We start from the raw sequence: 25,538 nt of genomic DNA on the forward strand, positions 1-25,538 counted from the left end.
AGCTCATAAAGGATTTAAGATATTAATAATGGCCGTTCACTGGGTCCCTACAGGGTCAGGCGAGGCACTGTGGGAAGGTGCTTTACATACATGACGTCTAAATCTCTGAGAACACTCAAAAATAGAATTATCAGAAGTAATGGAGGCTCAGCCAGACTACGTGACTTGCTAGAAATGGAACTGTTGGTAAGTGGAAGAAACAAGAATGAAATCTAAATTGGCCCAACTACAAAGCCCGTTAAAAATATTTTCTTTTTTTTTTTTTGTATTAAATTCTTTTATTGGTACATTGTAGGTATACAACACAATTACATTTCTCATTGGGAATTATACCTTTATATAATGCATCTTGGTTCTTATTTTATCCCCATTCCTAGCCCTCCCTTCACACCCTCCACTCTTCCCTATTTACAAAGACTTTATTTCCATTTTTTCCATTTCTCATCATTTTTTCCTTTCCCTTCTTTCCTTTCCCCTGCCCCTCCCACTACCCCTACCCCTTTGGACCTTTTCTTCCTATTTTACATTATTGATTATTCATTCTAATCATTGGTACATTTTAGGTATACAATATAATGACATTCATCATTGGAAATTTGCACCTTTACATAGTCTCTCTTGGTTCTAGTTTTTCACCCTTGCCCAGCCCTCCCTTCAACCCCTCCAGCCCTATTTACAAAAATGTTGTTCCTATTTTTCCATTTTCTCATATTAATTCCATTCCCTTCTATCCTGTCCCTTAGCCCTCCCACTTCCTTCCCCTTTGCCCCTTTTCTTCCTATTTCACATGACCTATTATACATTTAGTCCTTATTTACACTTTCTCACACCAGAGAAACTATTTGGTATTTACACATGTGTGTCCTATTTATTTCACTTAAGAGTATCACCTCAATGTGCATCCACTTAGCTATAAATGTCTCTAATTTCTCATTTTTTATGGTTGAGTAGTACTCCATTTTATTAAAAAACCACATTTTCTTTATCCAGTCACCAGTTGATGGGCATTTGGGCTGTTTCCAAGTTTTAGCTATTACAAACTGTGCTGCTATGAACATGGGTGCCATATATCACTGTGGTATGATTCTTTTAATTCTTTGGGGAAGATCCCCAGCAGTGGAATAGCGGGGTCAAATGGGACTTCCAGTCCTAGTTCTTTGAGGTATCTCCATACTGATTTCCACAGTGCTTGCACCAGTCTACACTCCCACCAGCAGTGGAGCAGGGTTCCTCTTTCCCCACAGCCCCGACAGCATTTGTTATTGGTTGATTTCATGATAGCAGCCATTCTTTCTGGAGTGAAGTGGAATCTCAGCGTTGTTTTCATTTGCATCTCTCGAATGACCAGTGACGTTGAACATTTTTTCATGTATTTATTTGCTATTTCTACTTCTTTGTCTGAGAAATGTCTGTTCATTTCAGATGCCCATTTTTGGATTGGGTCTTTAAATTTGGGAGGTCTGATCTTTTGAAGTTCTTTATAGATTCGAGATAGTAGACCTTTGTCTGAGGAAGAGCAGGTGAAGATTTTTTCTCACATTGTGGGTTGTCTCTTCACACTTCTGGTGGTTTCTCTTGCTGTGCAGAAGCCTTTTAATAAGAAGAGATCCCACTTGTTGATTGTTTGTGCTAGTTCACGGGCAACTGAGGTTTTGTTCATAAAATCTTTTCCTACACCGATGTCTTCAAGGGTTCTACCTAACCTCTGTTCCAACTGGTTCAGAGTTTCTATTTTAATACTTAGATCTTTAATCCATTTTGATTTTAGTTTAGTGCATGGTGAGAGATACAGGTCTAGTTTTAATCTTTGGCAAGTTGAAGCCCAATTTTTCCAGCACCCTTTATTAAAGAGGCTATCTTTCCTCCAGTGAGGGTGTTTGGCTCCTTTATCGAAGATGAGATGGCTGAGTGTGTCTGGTGTTGTTTCTGCATCTTCTAATCTGTTCCACTGGTCCTCAAGCCTGTTTCTTTGCCAGTGCCATGCTGTTTTTATCACAGTAGCTTTGTAGTAGAGTTGCAGGTTGGGGATTGTGATACCCCCTGCCATGTCTCTGTTACCTAGAATTGCTTTTGCTATTCTGGGTCTCTTCTTGCCCCAAATGAATTTTTGGATTGTTTTCTCGAGGTCTATGAAGTATGCTGCTGGGATCTCAATTGGAATTGCATTAAATCTATATAGCAGTTTTGGAAGTATGGCCATTTTCACTATATTAATCCTTCCTACCCAGGAGCAGGGGATGTCTGTCCATTGTCTGATACCATCTTCAATCTCTCTTTTCAGAGTGCCATAGTTTTCAGAGAAGAGGTCTTTGATTTTTTTCATTAGGATGATTCCTAGGTATTTCAGTTTTTTGGATGCTATTGTGAAATGAATTATTTGCCCTATTTCTCTCTCAGTGAGTCTGTCATTGGTGTAGAGGAAAGCTATTGATTTTTGTGAGTTGACCTTGTAACCAGCTACTTGACTGAATTTGGTTATTAAGTCTAGAAGACTTTTGGTGGAGTTCTTGGGGTCTTCTATATAGAGTATCATGTCATCTGCAAATAATGACAATTTGACTTCTTCATTCCCTATCTTTATTCCTTTTATTTCTCTTGTGTAATTGCCATGGCTAATGTTTCCAGAACTATATTGAACAAGAGTGGTGATAGTGGACATCCTTGTCTTGTTCCTGATTTTAGTGTGAAGGATTTCAGTTTTTGACCATTTAGTATGATATTGGCTGTTGGTTTTTCATAGATGGCTTCTATCAGTTTGAGGTAGAGACCATCTATTCCAATTTTTTGTAGGGTTTTTATCATAAATGCATGTTGGATTTTGTCAAATGCTTTTTCTGTGTCTATGGAGATAATCATATGGTTTTTGTCCTTGGCTCTATTGATACAGTGTGTTACATTAATTGATTTTCATATATTGAACCATCCCTGCATCCCTGGGATGAATCCCACTTGATCAGGGTGTATGATCTTCTTGATGATCTTCTGCATTGTTTGCCAGTATCTTATTAAGGATTTTTGCATCTATGTTCATTAGTGAGATTGGCCTATAGTTCTCTTTTTCAGTTGGGTCTTTCTCTGATTTGGGGATCAAAGTGATGCTTGCTTCCAGGAATGAATTTGGGAGTATTGCTTCCCTTTCAATTTCATTGAAGAGTTTAAACAGTAGCGGCAGCAGTTCCTCTCTAAATGTCTTGTAGAATTCAGCAGTGAGGCCATCAGGGCCCGGGCTTTTCTTAGGTGATATGTTTTTAATTACGTTTTCAATTTCACTGGTTGATATTGGGTTGTTCAGAATTTTTAGGTCTTCTTCATTCAAGTTTGGTAATTCATATGTATCTAGGAATCTGTCCATTTCTTCTGTGTTGTCCATCTTATTGGCGTATAGGTTCTGGAAGTAGGTATTGATGATCCTCTGGATTTCTGCTGGGTCTGTTGTAGTTTCACCCTTTTCATTCCTAATTGCATGGATTTGGGCCTTTTCTTTCCTTTTTCTGACAAGGTTGACTAAAGGTTTATCAATTTTGTTGATTCTTTCAAAGAACCAACTCTTGGCTTCATTGATTTTTTCTATCATTCTCTTAGTCTCCACTGCATTGATTTCTCCTCTGATCTTTATAATTTCTTCCCTTGTATGAGCTTTGGGGTTGTCCTGCTCTTCTTTTTCTAGAAGCTTGAAGTTCAGCATCAGGTTGTTTAATTGGGCTCGTTCTGTTTTCCTAATATGCGTATTCACTGCTATGAATTTCCCTCGTAAGACTGCTTTCATTGTGTCCCATAGATTCCGATATGTTGTATTGTCATTGTCATTTAATTGAAGGAACTGTCTGATTTCTTCTTTAATTTCCTCTGTGACCCATTGGTTATTCAGAAGTGTGTTGTTCAATTTCCACATGTTTATGAAAGTTTTTGAGTTTCTTTTGCTATGGATCTCCAATTTCATCACACTATGGTCTGATATTATACAGTGGATAACTTCAATTCCTTTGCACTTCCTTAAACATGTTCTATGTGTGAATATGTGGTCTATTTTGGAGAATGACCCATGTGCAGCTGAGAAGAATGTGTATTCTGACTTTGTGGGGTGGAAGACTCTGTAAACATCTGTTAAGTTCATTTGTTCAAGAGTTCGATTGAGTTCTAGTATTTCATTACTTATTTTCAGTCTAGTTGATCTATGTATTTGTGACAGTGGGGTGTTGAGGTCCCCCACTACTATTGTATTAGTGCATATATGGCTTTTCATGTCCGTTAGTATTTGTTTTATATAGTGGGGTGCACTAGTGTTTGGAGAATAGATATTTATGATTGTCATCTCTTCCTCTTGGATTCTTCCCTTTACAAGGATGTAATGTCCTTCTTCGTCTCTCTTAATTAGTGTTGGTTTGAAATCTACTTGATCTGCCAAGAGGATAGCTACTCCTGCTTTTTTTCAGGTTCCTGTCCCATGCAGTGTTGTTTTCCACCCTTTAACTTTCAGTCTATGAGTTTCCTTTTGAATTAAGTGTGTTTCTTGTATGCAGCATATTGTTGGATTTTGCTTCTTGACCCATTCTGCCAGTCTATTTCTTTTGATTGGTGAATTGAGACCATTAACATTGATGGTTATAACTGAAACGCATTGACTTGTCACTGCCATGACTTTTTCTTTTTGTTGGGTTCTCCCCCTTTACATTGAATTTCTTGTTGTGCCAAATGGGTTCATTCTGCTTTGCTTCCTGGGGTTGTGATCCTCAATGTCTGTTCCTAGGATATTGTGTAAAATTCTTTGGAGTGCTGGTTTGGTATTCACGAAGTTCCTAAGGTGCTCTTTGTCATGAAAGTATCTTATTTCTCCATCCATTTTGAAAGATAGTTTTGCAGGGTACATCAATCTGGGTTGGAGGCTGTTTTCTTTTAGGGCTTGGAATATGTCACTCCAAGCTCTTCTTGCCTTGATGGTTTGTGTTGAGAAGTCTGCTGTGATTCTGATGGGCTTTCCTTTGTATGGGATTTGTTTCTTTTCTCTGACTGCTTGGAGAACTTTGTTCTTCTGTTGTGTTTCTGGAATCTTAACAATTATATGCCTATGTGTAGATTTTTTTTGATCAAGGCTATTTGGAGTCCTATATGCCTCACTTATCTGTATGTCAAACTCTTTTCCCCTGCTTGGGAAGTTTTCTGCCATTATTTCTGTGAAGAGATATTTTATGTCATCTGCACTCTCTCCTGTTTCTTCCTTGAGCCCAATCAGTCTTATGTTATTCTTTTTTGCATCATCTAGCAGCTGCTGGATTGATTTCTCATGTTCCCTTATAATTTTGAAGCAATTTTTCTTTTCCTGGTCACTAATTGCAATCTTATCTTCTATATCTGAAATTCTGTCCTCACACTGGCTCATTCTGCTGTGTAGACTTTCAATGGAGTTTTTCATGTCCTGGAAATCTATTTGCATCTGTTTTATGGATTCCATTTGTTTCTTATGTTGGGATTCCATCATGTTCCTCAGCTCCTCTCTAGATTTATTAATCATGTCTTGCACTAGGGGCACAATTTCTCCTGTTATCTGAGAAAGTATTTCTGATTTCATTTTTTCCAGATCCCCTTTTGTTGCCAGTTCAGTGGGTCCAGGTGGCTGAGTATCAGAGTGTTCCATCTCATTTCCCTTTGGGGTTGCTGTAGGTGATCTGGAAATCTGGTTTTGAGACTTATTTACATGTTTTCTCATTTCGACTGGGGCAGGGGGCCTGTTAGCACCTGCACAGATTACCTCCTCTGAGCCGGGTGAGGTGGGACAGGGGCCGGGAGCAGTGGTAGGGATGGTGACCCAAAAGCCCTTTCCTGTGGGCTGGGAGCAGCCGGAGGGATGGTGGCCGGGAAATCCCTTCCTCTGGACCAGGAGCAGTGGGATGGTGGCTCAGAAGCCCCTCCCTCTGGGCCGGGAGCGGTGGGAGGGATGGTGACTGGGAAGCTCCTTTCTCTGGACCAGGAGCAGTGGGACGACGGCTCAGAAGCCCCTACCTCTGGGCCGGGAACAGTGGGACTCAGTACCTTGGTCTGGTGGTCTGGTGTCCTCTGCGCCTTGGTAATGTGGAATCAGGTGGCTGCCTGTCTGCAGTGGGGTGATTCGGTGTCTTCCGCGTGACCCAGGACCTCGGTAGGGCGTGCACAGACCTGCCTGTCTGCAGCGGGGTGATTCGGCGTGTTCCGCGGGACTGGGGACCTCGGTAGGGTGTGGGCAGACCTGCCTCAAAAATATTTTCTCTGTTATTAGCTCTTCCTTCTCCCTCTCTCTCTATCTTTCCCTCTTTTCTCCACTCTATGCTAGAGATCCAGAGATTAAATCCAAGGCCTTAAGCATGCTAGGTAAGTGCTCTACCACTGAGCTATACAGCCCATCTGTATTATTATTGATTGCAAAAGCTAAACATGCTCACCAAAAATAGTCAAACATTAATCCCAACACCCAAAGATAACTATGAAACATTTAACACATAACACTCCATACATTTTCCCATATGTATAATGAAATAGACACACTTCTTTTTTAAAGGATGGGATCAGACAGGCATGGTGCTGCATTCCTGTAATCCCAGTACTCTAGGAGGCTGAGGCAGGAATATTATAAGTTTGAGCTTAGCTAGGGCAATTTAGTAAGACCCTGCCTCAAAAAAAAAAAAAAAAATAGGAAAGGGCTGGGGATACAGCTCAGTGTGAGGGCCCTCAGTTCAATCCAGTACCACCTATATACATTGTATTGTGATTCTCCCCCTAATACTATGGCACGAAGATTATTCCAAGTTAAAATACATAGATCTAACATCTTAGTTATGTTCTATAGTATAGACATACTCTATCCATTTCCCTATTGATAGCTCATAGACTATTTGGATAAAAGGTAATCAAATTTTCTTCCTCTGCATGAGAACTAGACTTTGGGTTATCTTTCTAGACCTATTTCCCTGGTAGCCAGAAACAAATGCTATGGCAACTGTATTACTCAACAATATTGCTTGTAATAAAAAATAAACTAGATTAATAAGTTGCATCTCAGACAGGAAAACTATACATAAATTATAAACCCCTAAAGGGGGTGTTTCTTGGCATGCAGTGACTCCTTTAATCAAACACACCCTTCAAGGGAACTCTAAGAGCTATGCCTATAGGGTATTACAAAGGTTACTGGCTCCTGTGGGCAATGAGGTTTCTAAGCTAGGGTGGCTCCTTCAGCCATCCAATTAGGAGTACTATTGTCTTGTGTCTGAGGTGACACATGGGGAGGGGCTCAAGAGAATGGCTCGTGGATTGCTATATAGATAGCTGTGAGGACTCCACCAAAGAGATGCAAATCTACTGGGACCCTGTGTGGAATTACTTCGAGCCTTCTAAGTGAACCTGGTATCCAGTGTGGCTTGTGAATCAGAATGCTCAACAGAGTCTAATAAAAGACTGAATAGTAGGTATTTCAGGATGTTCCCAATGAACTTCCTTGCACAAGAGTGTTTCTACAGAATAAGTTCCTAGAAGTGGAACTACCAGATTAAAGCAATGACTATTTTATGTTTTAAGGGACACTACCAAAATTACTTCCAAGATGTCATATACCAATTTATCATATTTCTGCCAGTTGAGCACAAGAGTGTCCATTTCCATACCAGTGCTGTATATCATTGCTCCTTTTCATTTTTGTCACTATTTGGTAGGCACAAAATAGTATCTTGGAGTATCTTTTCATACACCTATTGGCCTTTGTATGTCAATACTGAAAGACCACAGGAGAGGCATATCATCAGAAGCTTCTTCCAAACCCATCAAACTCAATTCAACAAAACTCATCCAATTTCCCACCTGACCTGCCTCCTCTTGAGTGTGCTATTTTAGCTCATTTTTCTTTGATTCTTCCCTCTCCCAGTAGTGTCACAGGTTGCCAAGTCCTGCGATTTCTACCTCCTGCCGAATCTCTTAATCCCCTTCACTCTTTGCCACAGCCCTGCTCAGGCCTCATCTCCTCTCCCTAGAAGACTGAAACAAAACCCCAGGTAGTCTGGCTTCCATCTTCTCTTATAATCAACACTTCTAACAGCTACTCCTTTATTTAAAAGCCTTCCATGGCTGTCTTTTGACTGCTAGATTACATACAAGTCCCAAAAGGCCCTTGGGGATTGAGTCCCTGCCACTTCCATTAGTCAGAATTCTCCCCCACCTACATCCCTTGTAAACATACTGAGCCTTTTCCTTCTCCCAGCTACTGCTGTTCTACATCTGTTCAGTTGCCCTGAAATGCCTTACCTTCTACTTCCTAAGTTATTTCTATTATTTTTATTTTTATTTTTTGGAGACAGGGCTTCACTATGTGGTCCAGGATAGCCTGCCTCGGCTTCCTGAACACTAGAATTATAGGCATATGAAACCATGCCCAACCCTATTCGTTTTTTGGTGTTAGCTTAGGTGTTCCTTTTCTCAGAAGTTCCTCCCAACTCTCTGGCTCATGTTGAAGTCCTACTTACATGCTTGTGTAGCTTTTCCTGATTCCCTCTACTATTGGTTACTCTGTCAGAGTCTGTCTCTTCCACCAAACCATAAGCTCACCATAACAGGAACTGGACACACACTTTTCTAAAGACCATGTTGTCATACAGTCAGAACACCAGCAGAGGTCACTGTGCATTTGCTGAAAAATTAAGAAGGCTTCCAGATCCTCTAGGAGTGTTTACACACTTAAGCATCTATCTCATCTGCATTTGCAAAGTAGCCTGCAAGTGGAGGATGAAGGGAATTATACCTATTTACAGAACCAGGAGCTCCCAGAGAAATGTGCTAAGGAGATACAACCACCCCAGGACTGCAGGCCTGAGTGCTCTCCAGCACTCAGCCTGTTACACTCCATAAGACAGATGAGTGGCCAATCATGGATGGGTGAACAGACAAATCTTAACAAAAATGACTGACTGTGCGGGCCAGGAGGCAGAAGATAGTTTTCAAATAAAAAAGCTCACCTAGAGGCAGGAGATTTTCTGAGGCATTGATATAAATCACAGAATGAACGTGCTTGAAGTCTTTTTCCTTTGCCTATAGGAAGGCATTTCAGAAAAAAAGAAAAAAAACACAAGATTAGTTCCTTGCCTGCAAGCCTTGCTGAAACTCCTGAGCTTCTGCCAGAAGGAACAAAGATCTAAAGGTATAAGAGACATCCTTAACACAAGAGCAGCCACGTGTTGAGGGCTTTTCTGCTTTTTTTCTATCATGAAATATGTTACATGTACAGAAAAGCACAGTGAATGAGATTGTAAAGATCTATGTAACCATTATTCAGTTTGTAATATATATGAACATTTTGCTGGGTTTGACTGAAATTTTACCATCCACCTCCAAATCTCCCTCCCCAACCCCATAACGACTATTCTTAACTAGTAGTGATCATCATTACCATTCCTGTTTTGAACTTGTATTATTTATATGCATACACACACATATGCCCCCATCAACCATAAGTAGTGCTATTTATATATTTTGTAACTTTATATTATGGGCACTCATAAGGGGGATATCATTTTGTAATCTGTCTTTTCAGTCAACATTATGCTTTTGAGATTTACTTGAGTTGACATATGTAGCTCTAGTCTATCCATTTGATTTCGACAGTATTCCATTGTTTGATAATATTACAAATTATCCCTTCCCAATTGATGCACAATTAGCTATTTCATTATTACAAACAATGATATACATCCTGTACATACCTCCTGATCATAAGAACTTCTCTAATGATACACCCCTATCAGGTTGTGATAGGGACTCAGTGTTACACAAGGAATTATATTTCACCCAAATTCTATGGCATACTCAAAACCAGAATCATATGGTGAGTTCCTTTATTCATATCAAATGGGACAATGACAATATCAAATTTGTAACAAAAGTTTGTATCTGAATATTGTTTCTACCCAGAGACTCCTTGTCTGACCTTCCCCTCTTTCCTTCCACGTGATAATATTTCTCATCCCCAAGAACTCTGGAGGTACAACAAACACCACAACAGCCAGATCCCTCCTCAAGTCTGGTACCCCAGTCATATCTTTGCTGCTGGTCTCACCTTGGAGAACTTCAGGCCGCTCACATTGATGGTGCATAGGTCTGATGGTTTCCTCACACAGTGGTGCTTTAGCTGGACACAGGGCACAGAGTCAGCTCTCAATGCTCCAACAAAATGTAATCAATTAAGCTATTTTTGTTCAGTGTTATTTTGTTGAGCAATTGCATAATTTGTCATACTTTGTTTGCTTGTTCATTCATTCACTCATTGTTCATCCACTTATTCATGAAATAGTTACTAAGCACTACCTTGGGCCATGTGCAATGCTAAACATATTAACAAAATTTCTTCTAAGTCCTATCTAAAGCTTTGGACATAGGTTAAGAGAGGTAAGTGTGCCTTGCCAAAGGTCCTGCAGCTAGTAAATGAGATTTATGATGTGAATCCAAACCTGTAACCAACTAAACTCTAGGCTTTTTTGCATGCTATATGTCAGCCTACAATACTAAAAATTAGAAGCAAATCTCAGTTTTGGAGCTTCTATTAATGTTTAATGGAACCACATTTCTTTTGGGAAGACAATGGAGAAAGAGCAGAACAGCCTTCACAGAGCTTATAATTATTCTCATGGGATCCCAAGTGGCAAGTAAGTATTTATAAATGTAGTAAATATTTTAAAAGAGAAATTCAAGATGCTATGGGAGACAACAACAAGGGGTCCTAACCTCAGTCTGGAAATAAGGAAATATTTACTTGAGGAAGTAGTTTTTCAGCTGAGATCTAACAGCTGAATAGGAGTTGGTCCCATGAAAGCAGGTGGCAGGGGCTATGAAGGTTACCCAAGGCAAGAAAAAGCAAGGTGCTTTTGAGAGGTTAAAAAACAAGATAAAGTCGGAAAGGCAGTCCTTAGATAATGTGAGTCCATGTTGGCACTGTAAGGAACATGGATTTTATCCTACAATCAACAGAATGCTGTCAGAGATTCTTTTGGCAGGGAATGATAGTAGTTTTATAAAAATTGCAAAGTCTGATACACATAGGAGGGATAAGACAGGAGAGACCAACATACCAGATATTAATTACCTTCTCAATATCCATTTCTCTATTTCTTTCACGTTAAAACACTAACATTGTAAAAAAAACAAAAAACAAAACAAAACAAAAAAAACCACTAACATTGTTCACATTTTTCCACATGGACACATTCTTAAACTCCAGCTTGACCTGTCTGAGCCAATAGTAGAGATCTCATGATTGGCCAATGATGTTTGGACATGTAATATAGGTCTGGCCAGCAAGATATATACTGGCTTTTGAAGGTAGGTGTGGGTGACCAGTTAGGGAAAGTTTTTTCTTCATTCTAAAAATAGACGAGACCATGACAATCCTTTTTCTACCTCCTGATGTTATTCTCTATATGTGATGACCAGCATTGCTACAGCCATCTTGGGATCATGAAATCAGTCAGGCTAAGAAGACTCATCAATATGTTGAGGATGGCAGGACAGAATAATGGAAGAAACCTGAGTCTTGGAAGATGTTATGAAGCCAGTACATTAATCTATCTTTAACAACACTTCTCCCCCTTTTTTGTGTGTGAAATAAAAGCATACTAATTGGCTTAAACTAGTTAGGAAGTTACTGGAATAGTCCAGTAAGAAATGATATGGCTAAGTTAAGGATGGTGGTAAAAGAGATAAGAAGACAAATTTGACAACTATCTAAAAAAAATGTCAAGTTGGGGACAGTGAGGGAGAGGTGGGTATGAAGAATAACCTCAACTTACTGGCTTGGTGACTGGCTAGGTAGATGTGAAAACACAGAACAATAAAACCTGGGAGAAGGACATGTAGTTGGAAGATTGGTACTGGTACAATATGAAGTACCACTGAACTAGTCAAGTGGAACTATGCAACAGGCAGAGTGGATATTCCATTACTCTGAAAAACATCCTTACTGCTTCTACCTAAAGTGTCAATATGTAATAAGCTTTAGGGATTAAACATGGGAATGTATATCAGTACTGCTGGATATTGATTCTATGATCCATTTCAGATGCCAAAATATTCAGAGACTCAAGTCCCTTAGATAAAATGACATGGTATTAATGTAGTAGATTAGGGCAAAGGGAGGCTGGCCAAAAGACAGGATGCAACCTGTCAGGTATGAAGATCTGGAAAGGAGGCTGGGAATAGTATGTACCTATAAAACCTGATCTGAAATGAATGCGACCTGTCAATTATGGCCAGGATGTGTGGGCAGAGCAACTTCCAATGGACCAAATCTAGGAGGACATAAAAAGAAAGTGGCCATTAACTTTGCTGCCACTGCAGTCTTGTTCTGCTCTGCTTGCTTCTGCAGTGGCCTGTCCTGCTTGCAGGACATATCTCTTCTTGCTCTTCCCTTTTCCTTCACTCTTTTCTTCCTTTCTTCTCTTTTCTTTACTTTTTCCCTTTTCTTTTTATTACATTAAATGAAAGTTGTGTTTAACTATTCACCAGACATCCCAGCCAATTCTTTGGGCAGGACAGAAAGAGCCTGGAGTCTCTGGAAACCATGACGTCCAAAAACAGTACTTGTATAAAATCTATGCTCATCTTCCTGTACACTTTAAATTGTCTCTAGATTACTCATAATATGTAAGACAATGTAAATAATATGTAAACAATTGTTATACTTTATTGTTTAGGGAATAATGATAAGAAAAAGAGTCTGCACATTTTCAGTACAACCTTTTAATTTTATATTTTCAACCTGTGGTTATTTGAATTTGTGGATGCAGAACATATGGATATGCAGAGCCAATTGTTTTTGGAAAAAAAGGAGAAAAAAGACCACTGTGGAGAGTGTTTCAGCCTTTTCTCAGTGCTGTTTCAGTTCTTGCTCTCAGTGGTAAGTGGATATAATAATGAAACAAATTCCACAGGTTCTGCAAACAGCTTATACTACCCTCCTGAGGTGAGAGGGAACCAACAAAGTTCTCTTTCAACCTCTGAGCTATGCCATGCACATCCCTTGGGAACCATAAGCTGATACTGGCAACAAAGTAGGTTACCAGAGAATTCTTCTCAAGGAGCTGTAAGAACTGGACTGCCCATTAATATTGATTTACAAAATGTGTCTTTCTTTGCAAAGCCACTCAGGCATTACACAGAGCAGATGTGAAATTACCTGGCTGGTTTCCAACACAGTCACTCCAGCTCTCTTCATAATGCCTGCTCCCAGCCCTGGGTGATATCTGGTCAGCTCCTCTGGCTTTCAGCCAGACACTAAAGCCAAAGGACAAAGGCTATAGGAGAACAGGACGTTCTCAATCCCACCTGGTCCTAGAAACATCACCTCAGAGCAGAGAAGGAATTTCTCTATCCTATTTGGCAATGGAATTAGATTCTCAATTTACTCTTTCCCCTTGAACTACTTCTTTGCTTCTCCAGTTCAAGCAAGAGTTTTTACTTCATGTAATATAAAGGTACAGGCATTAGAGTCAGTAGAGCAGAGATCTCATCCTGACATAGCTATTTGCTGACTGTAGGACTTCAGCCAAGGAATACTACCTCTTGGGCCCTCAGTTTTCCCATCCACCCAATAGCAACAATGTAATAGGAATAATAATATTGTATGGATCATGAGGTGGACATAAGGAAGGCTTTATATGTACAGAAAGTTTTGGGTTCCTTCATCATCCAGGCTGTGCTCAATTTGCTAATCAACATCACTCTTACAGTTTGGAGTGGGTAACTGTATCAAAGCAGGTAACTCCTTGCCTCAGTTGGAACAAAAACAGTAGAAAAAAGGGAAAATCCTTGTCATTCACTCTCTCCACCAGCTGATGCTGCCAGCCACTTCAGGATGCGTTTTCTCTCACCAAAAAAGCACGATCCAGGATGTGTCTAGGAATATCTGCTTGGGTTTTCTGCTAGGACAGTTTCTTCTTCCCAACCTCAAAACAAATCTTCTTCTGGCTTTCTTGACCTTCGGAGGGTGCCACAACCATACCGCGGGGCTTCTTCTTGAGGTTACCTTTCCAAGCCACTAGCCAATGCCCTCTCCCTGTTGGGAAGATCAGAACAATGAGAAGGGGTAATCTCCAAAGCTACAGTAAGAGCAATTACAGAATATTTATCTCTAATACTGAAAGTAAAAATAACTCCTGAGTAGCAAATATGTGATGCTGCTGCTGTTGTGTGTGTGTTCACATATCTATATCATTTAATTAGCCTAAGCCCAATGAAGGACATGTTACTGCCTCCATTTTACAGATGAAAAAGCTCAGACTAAAATAAGTTGAATGACTTTCCCAATTACTTCCTTCACATGTTTACTGTCAAACTATCATTCTTCAAGGTTTTGGGATCAAGTATTTCCTGCTCTGTGAAGTCTTCCATGATTCCCCCTCAGTAGAGCCAATCACCTTTCCAGTGCCAGCTAGTTATCCTAGTTATCAGTTATCCCTCCATGGGTCATCTCTTGAGTAAAGCCAAAGCATGACCTCAACTCAACAGGCTCACTCTTCCCAGACCACCACGATTACTGTAAAGGGAAATGGTTGTGTGAGGAACTCAGAATAAGAAAATGATAAGACACTTGACATTTAAAAAAATAATAAACACAACTGGGCATGGTGGCGCACGCCTGTAATGCCAGAATTCAGGAGGTGGAGGCAGGAGGATCACTATGTGTTTGGGGCCAGCTTGGTATACACAGTGAGGTCAAGGGCACCCTGAACTACATAGCAAGACCCTGTCTCAAAACAACAACAGCAAAAACTCTAGTAATAGATAGTCATTGTAGAAAGAGAAAATTTATGTAAGCAAAGAGAAACTGATGTTTACAAGTAAATCTGCCTAACAAAAATGATACTGGCATTCTGCAATCTGTTTTCTCTTACATTAGCAATTTATTTACTGATGGTATTCACTGTGGTCTGCAGTTATATTTATTTGTTGTCTATCTTCCCCTCTAGAGTGGAAGCTCTATAAGAGTAGGGACTTTGTCTGATTCCTTCATCTCAGTTTTCCCAAGATCTGCAGAATTTTCCACATTGTGCCTGTTGCTGAATGATTTAATGAACTGAGCCACAGCCCTGCCCACACAATCATTTATTCATACCTTTTCTAAGCAACTATTTTGTGCTGGGAGCTAGAACTATGGGAATAAATAGGACAGAAGCTTTGACCCAAAAAAAGTCCAATAATACAGTGGGTGCCGTGGAAGCCCAGAGAAGGGAGCTACCAGCCTACAGCATGAATTGGATACAGTAAGTTGAAAGGAGTTCATTGGGTAGAGATTGAAAACTAGGTAGCCTGAGCCAAAGGCTGAGCATAAGAAATACCCAGAGATAGGAAAGGTTAGGTTCACACAGAAGAACAATACAGCGGCAGGAACCAGCCTGATGCTTCTGTCCACTGGCTCTCTTCTGGAGCAGCCCCTACCTGTGCCTTGGGGGCTTTCCATGTTCATCTGACCACTACTGTCCATCCTGCTTCTTGGATGCAGTTCTTGTCCTATGTCCTATGTGAGACATTTCCTATCCCTACCCCAGGGGATACCTGACAGTGTAGGTACATCATTTCCCAAGGCTGACCCCAACCAGGCATGGAATTTGGTTCTTCTTTATCTTATGTTCATATCCCTGACTCTTGGAGACTCCAGTCTGAGTTGGTGCCAAAACCCTCAACATGATGGCCAGGAGGGAAGGACCAGAGTGTCAGGAGATAACATGAGAAAGAGGTGAGACTGGAGAGGTCAGTAGAGTCAAGCCATGAAAGGTCCTGAAAATCAGACAAAGGTTGTGATGGTGTAGGCATAGGAAGAAGAGAAACCTGGAAGAAGGTTTTCTTGGGGTTTTTTCCTTCATAATTTTCATTTTGAGATAAATTTAGACTTTCAGAGAAGTTGCAAAAAATAGAGTTCCCACACCGCCTTCACCCAGCTTCCCTAATGTTCACGTCTTATATAACACAATTACTGAAACCAAGCAATTAACCTTTGTACAATATGAGTTACTAATCTCAGCCCTTCTTTGAATTTTGCCATTTTCCTCACTAATGTCCTTCTGTTCCAGGACCTTACATTGTATTTAGTTGTCATAGTTCCTCAGACTTTTCTTTTTTTGTGTAGTTTCAACACGTATAAAGAGCACTTGTGTAAACTGTGCTTTGACTTGAACTTGTTTGATGCTTTCTCATGATCAGATTAAGGCTTTGCAGCTGGCAAAGTAACCACAGAAGGGAAGCTGTGCCTTTCCCAGCACATCATTCCAAGCAGTTCGTGAGGTCATTATGCCTTATTTCTGGTAATGTTACTTCGGGTCGCTTGGTTGAAATGGTGTGCATCTGGTTTCTCTACTGAGAAGTTAATATTTTTCCCTGTGTAATTAATAAATATACTTTGAGACTACTCAAATGTCTTTTTTCTCATCAAACTTTTACCCACTTATTCCAGCACCTGTGATGGTTATGTGTCAACTTTGCTAGGCTATTATTCAGTCAAACACTAGTCTATATGTTGCTGTAATGGTATTTTGTAGATTACTAATATCTACAATCAGTTGATGTGAAATAAGAGACTATCTCTGATAACATGAAGGGGCCTCACTCAATCTGTTTGTTGAAAGGCCTTAGGAGCAAAAACTAAGGTTTCCTGGGGGAAAAAGAAATAAATATTTATTTATTTTATGGTTTATAATCCTATCCTAAAATTATTTATTTCATTGCTCAGACTGTCCCAGCTTTGGCCATAAGGAACTCCAACGTTTTGCTCCTGTGTCCTTTCAACTTTCCCTCATTATATTTTTTAGTACTTCTTTACTTTCTGGCATTACAAGATATTCCAGGCTCAATGTGTATTTTTTTCCTGCCCCAGTGTCCAAACATCTATTTATCTGAGGAGTCCCTGCTTATTTCACTGAAGAATGATATTTAGAAACTAAGATCCAAGCAACAAGAAGCAAAAGTATGTTCTTCACTACTGAGGTGTCTTTCTCAGTGTACATATACACGTATGTGGATACATACAGCTATACTGGCTTCTGTATTATGAGAGAGAGACAGAGGGAGAGAGTGAGTGTCTTACTGATAGCTCCACTGGAGAATTTTAACCAAGTAGGTGGCTAGGAAAGATCCTTATGTGAAAAATAAAATCATTCTATAGAGGTGGGGAGAAGAGAGTGGAGTAGAAGATTCACCCAATATTTTACGTACAGTTGTCTCACCTTATCTGAGGTTTTGCTTTCTGTGGTTTCAGTTACTGGCAACCAACTGTGGTATAAAAATACTAAACAGAAAATTTCAGAAGTAAAGAATTCATAAGCTTTAAATAACTTTTATTGCATTGCATTGTCATAATTATTCTATTTTATTATCTAAATCATCATGTTAATCTGTATTTGTATGTTAAAATTTATCATGGATATGTATGTGTAGGGAAATTCAACTTAGATAGGGTCTGGACTATATACAGTTTCAGGCATGCATTAAGGGTCTTGGAATGTATCTTGTCCAGGTAAAGGGGGAGTAAGATATAGAGTGACCAACATATCACAACACCGGGAGTAAACAAGGTGTGCTTCTCTCTTGCTCTACCCACACTTCCAGACAGTGTTCCATCTATAGGGCTCTGCTCTGGAGGAGACTAGTCCCTGCTCCAGAGACTAGAAAAGTATTTGAGAAACTACTCAGAAAAGTCAGGTTTAAAGCATTTTATTTAGTAGCTGGGCAGAATATGACTACTCATCAAATAAGAGACACAGGTGGAAAGATACAAACAAGAAAGAATGAGGGCAGGAGTAGTCAGATGGCTTGCTGGAAGAAGTAGGGGAACAATGGTGATTCACGGATGGGGAAAGTCTGGCTAACTGAGATGAGTACTGGAACACTTGGGGCAAATCAAAAGCTGTGTGAAAAAAAACACAGCACTGTGGAACAGGGCATGCAATGGGGGTGAAGCACAGAATAAGGGCAAGTTAAACTGTGAATGACAGAATGCAGCAAAAGGAGTCAGCAATGAGAAGCCAGTAAGTAGAAGGGCACATTTAAACATGCACTGTAGAAGGCTCATTGAGGCTGCTGCAAGATAGATGGGAGGGACAGGACTGCGTGGTGTAGGAGGCAACAACGGTAATGGGGCTAGAGAGGAAGGCAGGGATATGAGCACCAGCGTAAAACAGGAGCTGGGAGGGAATCAATCTGGTAAGTCACCTGACCTTCTTCCGGTGTCCGAAGTAGACTTTTGGCTGGAAAGCAGTTGTTCAGGTAAGGCTTCCCATCATCCAGCTTGTAGACTCCTGAGGAGGCCATCTCCCTGGGGGCCAGCAAGAACAGTGAGGAGTCAGAAGAGCAAGAAAGTGCAACAGAGCAATCATCCCAACACAACTCATAGCCCATCAGGGCCAGTACTTCCTGCACACATCCTGTCTCAGAGGCCCCAAGGAGCACTGCTCTGCTTCAGAAATGAGCTGGTCATTTAGATGAAAAGGGTGACAAGGCCCTGGATTTTACAGCTCAAATAAATCCTACCACAGTGGATTAGTAGGAAGACCATTATCTTTAGGTTCAGACCTGGTTTGAATCCAAGCTCTATCTTTCCTTGTTGTGTGACTGAGAAAGTTATTCTACCCTCGCTGAGCCTGTTTCCTCACTTGTAAAATGGGGGTAACAATCCTATCTTAATAAAGGAATGTGAAGATCAAGTGAGGAAGGCAGTGCCTAGCACATATTAAGTGCTCAACAGAAGTACCCTTGGTTTTAACAGAATTCAGAGGAAAGGAAGGCTCACATTTAGGGAAGATGATGTGTAAATAATAAGGTTTGAACTGGATAAATAGGATTCAAGGAAAAAACTGAGTTTGCTAATAGAGAAAGATAAACATTCCAAACAGAAAGGACACCTGCACTACATGTGCTGAGCAGTAAAGAAACAACCAATCACCTAGGAGGGGGAAGGATGTATGTCTGCAGTCTAGACAGTAAGGCTGGACAGGAAGGATGGCAGCTGCTCCAGGGCATTTGGTATGAGGCTAGGAACTCAGGCTTCTTCTTATAGGTGACTGAGAACCATGGACAATTTCCGGGCTAGGTAGAGCCATGACCCAAGTTGTGATTTTGAAAAAAAGAGGTCTAACCAAAAAAGTGACTGTCAACTGGAACTGCAAGTAGGGAGCACTAGCAAGCCAGGGGTGAACTGGGTAGAGTCCATGTGAAAAACTGAAGGATGAAAGAAAGAAAAAAGAAAAGAAAAAGGGAAAGGAGAAAGAGAAGGCAAAGTAAAAGAGGAGCAACTAACCTACCGGAAGTATGAATTATGAGCATTTAAGATATGGATAAAGGAAGAAGGAGGAGCAGCCTCTGAAGGATTCTGAAAGGAATTCTAAAGAAGACAGCTTGGGGATGGAGGATGGGCAGGGGCTGTTAAATAAACCAAGGGAAGAGAAACCTAAAGGAAAGAGGACCCGAGCAGCAGAAAAGGCAGGTGAGGTGAGGACCATAAACAGGCCATGAGGAAGCAGAAGGCCAGTTTCTGGGGAAGCATGGAGACTGATTTTAACCATATGGAAGAGAGAATGGAAGGTGAGGAAGTGAATAAAGTGAATGTAAGCAAGTTTTTCTACAAGCTTGACTGTGAAAGGGAGGGGAGAAACAAGTGGGAGGGAAGGCAAGGTCAAGAGGGGGGTGGACAGCAGGACCAGGACTGGGGGGAGGTAAGTGGGGTACCTAGGGAATTACTTAAGGGGGTGCTTGCTGTCTCAGAGTGAGGCAAATACAGTGTCAGCACTCGCCTCCACCTTAGTCCCAGCCCTGGTGGACTCTCACTACAGAGACAGCCAGTGGGATCACACTGCATGAGTTTGTGTGGCCTTGCGCCTGTTACTTAACTTTTCTATGCCTCAGTGTCTTCCTCTGTGAAATGTGGACCATAAGTGCACCCAATTCATGGGGCTGTTTTGATGATCAAATGAGAAAATGCTTGCGAAAGGACTTAGAATAGCAGCTGCTTCATGGCTAGCTTATATTGATTGTTTTCAGTGACGACAATTACTAACAAGATGAGACAGGCTGGGCTATATTTATAAACTGAAAAGAAGGAGCTGGCAGGGGAGGAAAGGCTGAGAGTTCAGGAGAAAGAATGGGCAGCCCGAGAGCCATCCCTGAGGAGGCAGGAGGAAGAGCACCTGAGGCCAGGTTGGGGTGGGGGTGCCTCCACTGGGGGAAGTGAGGGCAGGCTCCCTCAGAGACAGCTGCGATACAGAAGAGATTCAAATATACTAAATGTCCCACTTTGCTACCACCTAAAGAATAATATCACAAAAGAAAGAACTTTCCATTTCCTATCTGCTATGCATATGTGTGCATGCTCATACAAGTACAAACGTTGGGGCGAGGACATGGTTCTAACTCTAGGGCCTGAGTCAGGCTTTCCTTCAAATTACTATTCTCTTCAGAGAGCCAGACACAAAAATATTTCCTCAATGGAGTGAATACCTCTAATCATAATTATGCTTAGCATGTCATTCAATGATTCTGATGTTAAAGAATTTGCTGAGTTAAGAAAAAATATATATAACTCTCTGACACAGTCTGATGTCAAACCTTGCAAGAACCTACATTTTAGCCATAAGTTGCAAATACAAATGGTTACAGGAGTTGAGGAAGTCACATGAGTGAGTGAGGAAAGCTGGATGTGAGAGAAAAGGGTGTAAAGGGGGAGCGTGTGTGTGTGAGTGTGCGTGTGCCTATAGAGGCAGCTACTATTCAGCCTTGCCAATAGCTGCCATGCAGAAATGTAGGTCAATGTTGCCAAATTTACCCATATTTTCAAGAGAAAAGAGGATAAAAATTCCATGCCTCAGAATTATAGTAAGAATTAAATAAAGTAATGGATAAAATGCATAGAAAGGGAAAGCTTCTTTCTAGACACAGTCAAGATGCCACACCTCCCACAAAGCTGCCACTGAGCTTCCCCTGGATACTGGGGATTGAACCCAAGGTCTTGTACACACTAGGTGAGTATCCTACCAGTCGCGAGCTACATCTCTAGCCCTTTTTATCTTGAGACAGTTTCTTCCTAATTATCCATACCTGCATCAGACTAACAATCCTGCTTCCACTTCCAGAGTGGCTGGGATTACAGCATGGACCGTCATACCTGGCCTTCACTAAATATTCTATTGGGAAATACTAAGCCCTAGAATTCTCTCTTCAGTTTCTCTTTCATAGCCTGACTGTTTTCTATCTTACAAGATTACTAAAATTCATTAAAGTCTCCTTCAAGGGACTATGAACCTCAAAGTTTGGAAACATGTCCAATTCATTGTCTCTCTTCCACTTTTGGGATCCAGCTCATAAGCAGCAGTAAAAAGACATGTGTGAGCCAAATGAGGAATATAATAGCACTGCTGGGACCCAAGAGTATAGGTATATCTGATCTTTCTATTTAGACTCCAAGTTCCCAAGAGAAAGGACAGTATCTATAGTATTCAACAATTTCTCCCTAATATAGCACCTAGCATATAACAGATTACATAAATATCTATGGAATGAATGCTGGTATCTCCTTTGGTCCAATTCAGGGCACTATGGACTTTCTGATCCCTAACCTCTCCTGCAAAGGATTGAGGCTCATGTATTCCTGTGACACCCCACGCTTCTCCTCATTCTTTTATAGTTGTTTCTCCCCTCACCAATTTACCAGTATAGTAAGAATTACCACTATAATCCTTCTTAGCCTGCCACTTTCACAGCACCTGGTACAGGGCCTAGAAATCACTAAAAATATTCTGGGAGGGTTAATGGAGAGGTAGATAGTTGGGGACAGATTCACATTCAGTCAAACTGTCTTTTAGGAAATCTGTCTAGTGACAACCACACCTATTTGCTGAATAAAGAAATGAGTACATAATTGGCTGGGAAATGTTAAGAGATGACTGTTGGAGAAGGCTCCAGTAACTTATTAAATATCAGAATCTGGCTTCTGGTTTACATAGTACATACTTGATCTTTGACTTTGAAAATGGCCTCTTGGAGTCTTTTTTCTTTTGTTTCTTGACCTGTTTCTTGACCTGCAAAATAGAAGTTATAATCCTTCTTAGTATGCCACTCAGAGTTCTTGAATTTTCTGATAAAGTATATTCTACTGTGAATTTCTGTTCCAAAATCTGGATACCTGTGGAAAAAATAGTACAAAAGATCAAAGAAATAGCTGGATATAGAGAAACAGGCATAAATGGGAAGAGGTAAAAGAGAACAGTTTTATGACAATGGAGTGTGCCTGGATTGTTTAAATAAGATATGAAAAGCACAAATCAGAACAGAAGGGATCACTGACATGATTACTTAAATGAAATAAATTTCTGCAGGATAAAAGTCACAAGAACAAAATTGAAAGATAAAACTCAGTCTGGGAAAAGATATTTGCCACACCTATAACACAAAGGACAAATCAAACTCAACCATACAGAACTAGACATAAGTGATCATAGAAATTCCAATTTCCTATGAAGAATATTAGGTGAGAAGGTATGGATCTACAACTGAAGGGCCAAGAAAGGACATAACTCCCAGGTTACATTTTCTAGAAAGTAACCCCAAGAGAAATATGAACTTTATGGTAGGGGGAAAAAGACCAAGTTCCAGACTTGAGGCTGCCTTTGTGGTTAACTTCAGCACCCTCTTGAAGGCTAATGTCAATGTAACTGTAGCACCTCCTACCTCCATAACACATACTTACATTCTTTCTCATGCACACACGAACACACAGAGGCAGTAATGTTCCTCATTTCCACCTGCATATATGTGCTTGTTCTATTTCTCTGACTTACTAAACTTCTGTCCTTTTTTGCTTGGCTCATAGATAACTCTCCTATACCTCCCTGTTCTCAGTTTGACCCTCCTCCTCTGTGTTACCAGCTCAGACCCATTTTTTAATGGAGGCATTCTACCACACTGTGTTATAATGGCTTGTTTCCCTGACTGTTCTGTTCCCTACCAACCTCAGACTATGAGTCCCTCCAAAATCAGCCCTAGATCCTGCTTATCTATACCCAGGCACCTCATAAAGAGCCTGGCCTACCAAAGAAATTTTAATAAGTGAGTGTTAAATCAAGCCGTGAACAAAGTGCTCAAGGAGAACTCAATATTGTCTGTGGAGAAGGAAGAAACAAAGGTCAGGGAAGGTTTCATAGAGCAGGTGACTGTAGAGTTGGGTCTTAAAACATGAGAAGCTACAAAGGCTGTGTTGCACTAAGTGCAACTTCTCTTGGCTTTAGTCAGAAACAGTTCTCAGACCTAGGATATAAGATCCACTCAGAACTTGATGCAACTCAACAGGCTCTGGATACCCTTCAAAGCCAGATAGATTCTCTGGCTGAAGTGGTATTACAAAGCAGAAGAGCCATAGATCTCCTTACTGCCCATGAGGGGGGAACCTGTATGTTCTTAAAGGAAGAATGTTGTTATTATGCAAACCAGTCTGGAGTGGTCAGGCAGATCACCCGCTAGATGAGGGACCGATTAAACAGCCAATGGGACCACTATAAAAATCCTGATAGCTGGTGGAGTATTCTAGGTGACTGGAAGACATGGGTCGGGGCACTCATGGGACCCCTCTTTGGAATCCTTATGCTACTAACTACTGGGCCTTGTTTCATAAATTTGTTTGTGTGGTTTGTGTCACAACGTGTAAGTGCTATCAAGGGTGAGGAACCCTATCAACTAATGATGATTTCAGACTCAGGTGCATATACTCACACCAGTCAATGTGAACATGTTGCTGAGGGTTAAAGAATTAACTCTAACCAAAAAGAGGAGGGAATGCAAGGGGAATTTTGCCTCCGTAGTTCAAGCAGGACTTACTATGGGAAATTCCCTACTTAAAATTTTCTTTGTTCAAAATGTCTGGGCCTGTCCCACATCACATGCCTGGACATGCCGAAGTCAACTTCCATATCTCAGAAATGTCTTTGTCTCTAAAGTAGTTTTGTCTTTCTGCCCAGATGCAAATGAAGTATTAACCCCCATATTTAGAATTACCCAATGAACCTGCTGTCAGTATTATATATGGGCCAATGCCATGTTTGATTCTGCCTGTTAATGCATAATTCAATTCTGTAACCAATGAATGTACACTGAGAGTACCTCACTTGTAACGCCCCCTCCCAAAGTGTATATCTACTTTGCTCAAGCGTTGGATGGGGCCAGTCTCCTGCGTGTGAACACAGGCTGGCTGGCCAAACAAAGCTTTACTTTGTCTCCAAGGCTCCAGGTGTGCCTTGCATCCTCTCGAACTAGGGGTAACGAACTTTATCAACGTAACAGAAATCTTGTCGTTTCAGCTGAACAGCAATACCAAGAAGCTACAAGAACATCTGACCAAAGTGGCCAGCAATTTCCTCACAGAAGTCAAGAAATCTAATCTAGACAATAATCTAATAATCTTTAGCGATCATATTTTTACAATGAAGTCATGCCAAGACAGATTTTTGTCTGTTCTATTCAGGGAATGTCCTGAGTCACTAGAACAGGCCAGCTACATAGTAAGCAACTCATTAACTATTTATTTTATCATTAGACACTTACTGGGGGCATATAGGGATTTAAAAAAACAGTGCCATGTAATGGAGCTTATTACTATTGCAACACTCTAGGTCTAGAATAGTGACAGGTCCGTTGTGATCCACTTGTATCCCTTAGTACAGTGTCGGACAATATTGGTGCTCAATAAGTATTTGTGAGGAAAAATGAATATAATGAATTAACATACAAAATGCGATTACATCTTAAAACTGTAAAAGCTGAGTGCCAAAGGGAAATACCATGGCTTTTGAAGCAAAACAAAATAGGACTAGGGATTTAGCTCAGTGGTTCCGCCGCCTGCCTTGCAAGGAACCGAGTTCGATCCCCGGTACCAAAAAACAAAACAAAATAATCCAGACTTCAAACCAGGTTCTGATAGACGCTCTCTGGCTCTAGATAACTAAGTTGCTCAGTTTCTTCATCTTGTTCTGGAACTGAAAGGTGTATGTACAATAAATGCACGTAGGACACTGATTGGCAAGACACTAGGAGTTCATTACATTTGAGTTCTACACAAAACATGACTAACAATCAAGACGACAGTCGCTTGAAAAAATAATCAGGTAAGTGCCCTAACAAGACTAGACAAGGATGAATGATGAGCTCTCCCCCGCCCCTTCGCAGCCTCCACGTCTGGGGCGGAGGGAACTAACTCACGCAAGCTAAGTTTCCAGTCACACCTGTCTCTGGCGTAGCTTCCGCCTCCGAACAGTTCGCGGAGGCGACTTGCCGGTCAGGCAGAATGCGCGCCTGAGAACTTCCCGGGGATCTCTCGGAGCAGCTCCACGGTGGTGTTTGCCACTATCGTCCCCACCCGCTCCTTAGTAACCGGACGCCTTGGCTGGCCGTGTACGCCGCAACTGGCAGTCGGAGCTTCTAACTAGGAGCTTCTAACTACAAGTCCCGGCAAGCCCCGCGACCACTTCCGCTAACAATCAGGCGTCAGCGCGCCTGGACTACGG

The 25,538-nt window shown here is 41.0% G+C and overlaps 1 pseudogene across 1 annotated transcript; it reads right to left on the bottom strand.

Moving 5' to 3' along the window:
* Positions 1–5,572: 5,572 nt before the first annotated feature.
* LOC147828046 (X-ray radiation resistance-associated protein 1-like) lies at positions 5,573–25,443 on the bottom strand (annotated as a pseudogene). Its single transcript, XR_015451482.1, has 7 exons — positions 25,257–25,443; positions 21,997–22,064; positions 18,213–18,310; positions 13,875–14,059; positions 10,070–10,141; positions 8,973–9,045; positions 5,573–6,220 (listed from the first exon to the last, which is right to left on the bottom strand). The product of XR_015451482.1 is annotated as an X-ray radiation resistance-associated protein 1-like (transcript).
* Between the last annotated feature and the right edge of the window lie 95 nt (positions 25,444–25,538).

The sequence above is a fragment of the Heterocephalus glaber genome, unplaced genomic scaffold (genome assembly GCF_053883595.1).
Source record: "Heterocephalus glaber isolate CG9 unplaced genomic scaffold, H.glaber_assembly_v1.0 deba00001428, whole genome shotgun sequence".
In the NCBI taxonomy this organism is placed as follows: Eukaryota; Metazoa; Chordata; class Mammalia; order Rodentia; family Bathyergidae; genus Heterocephalus; species Heterocephalus glaber.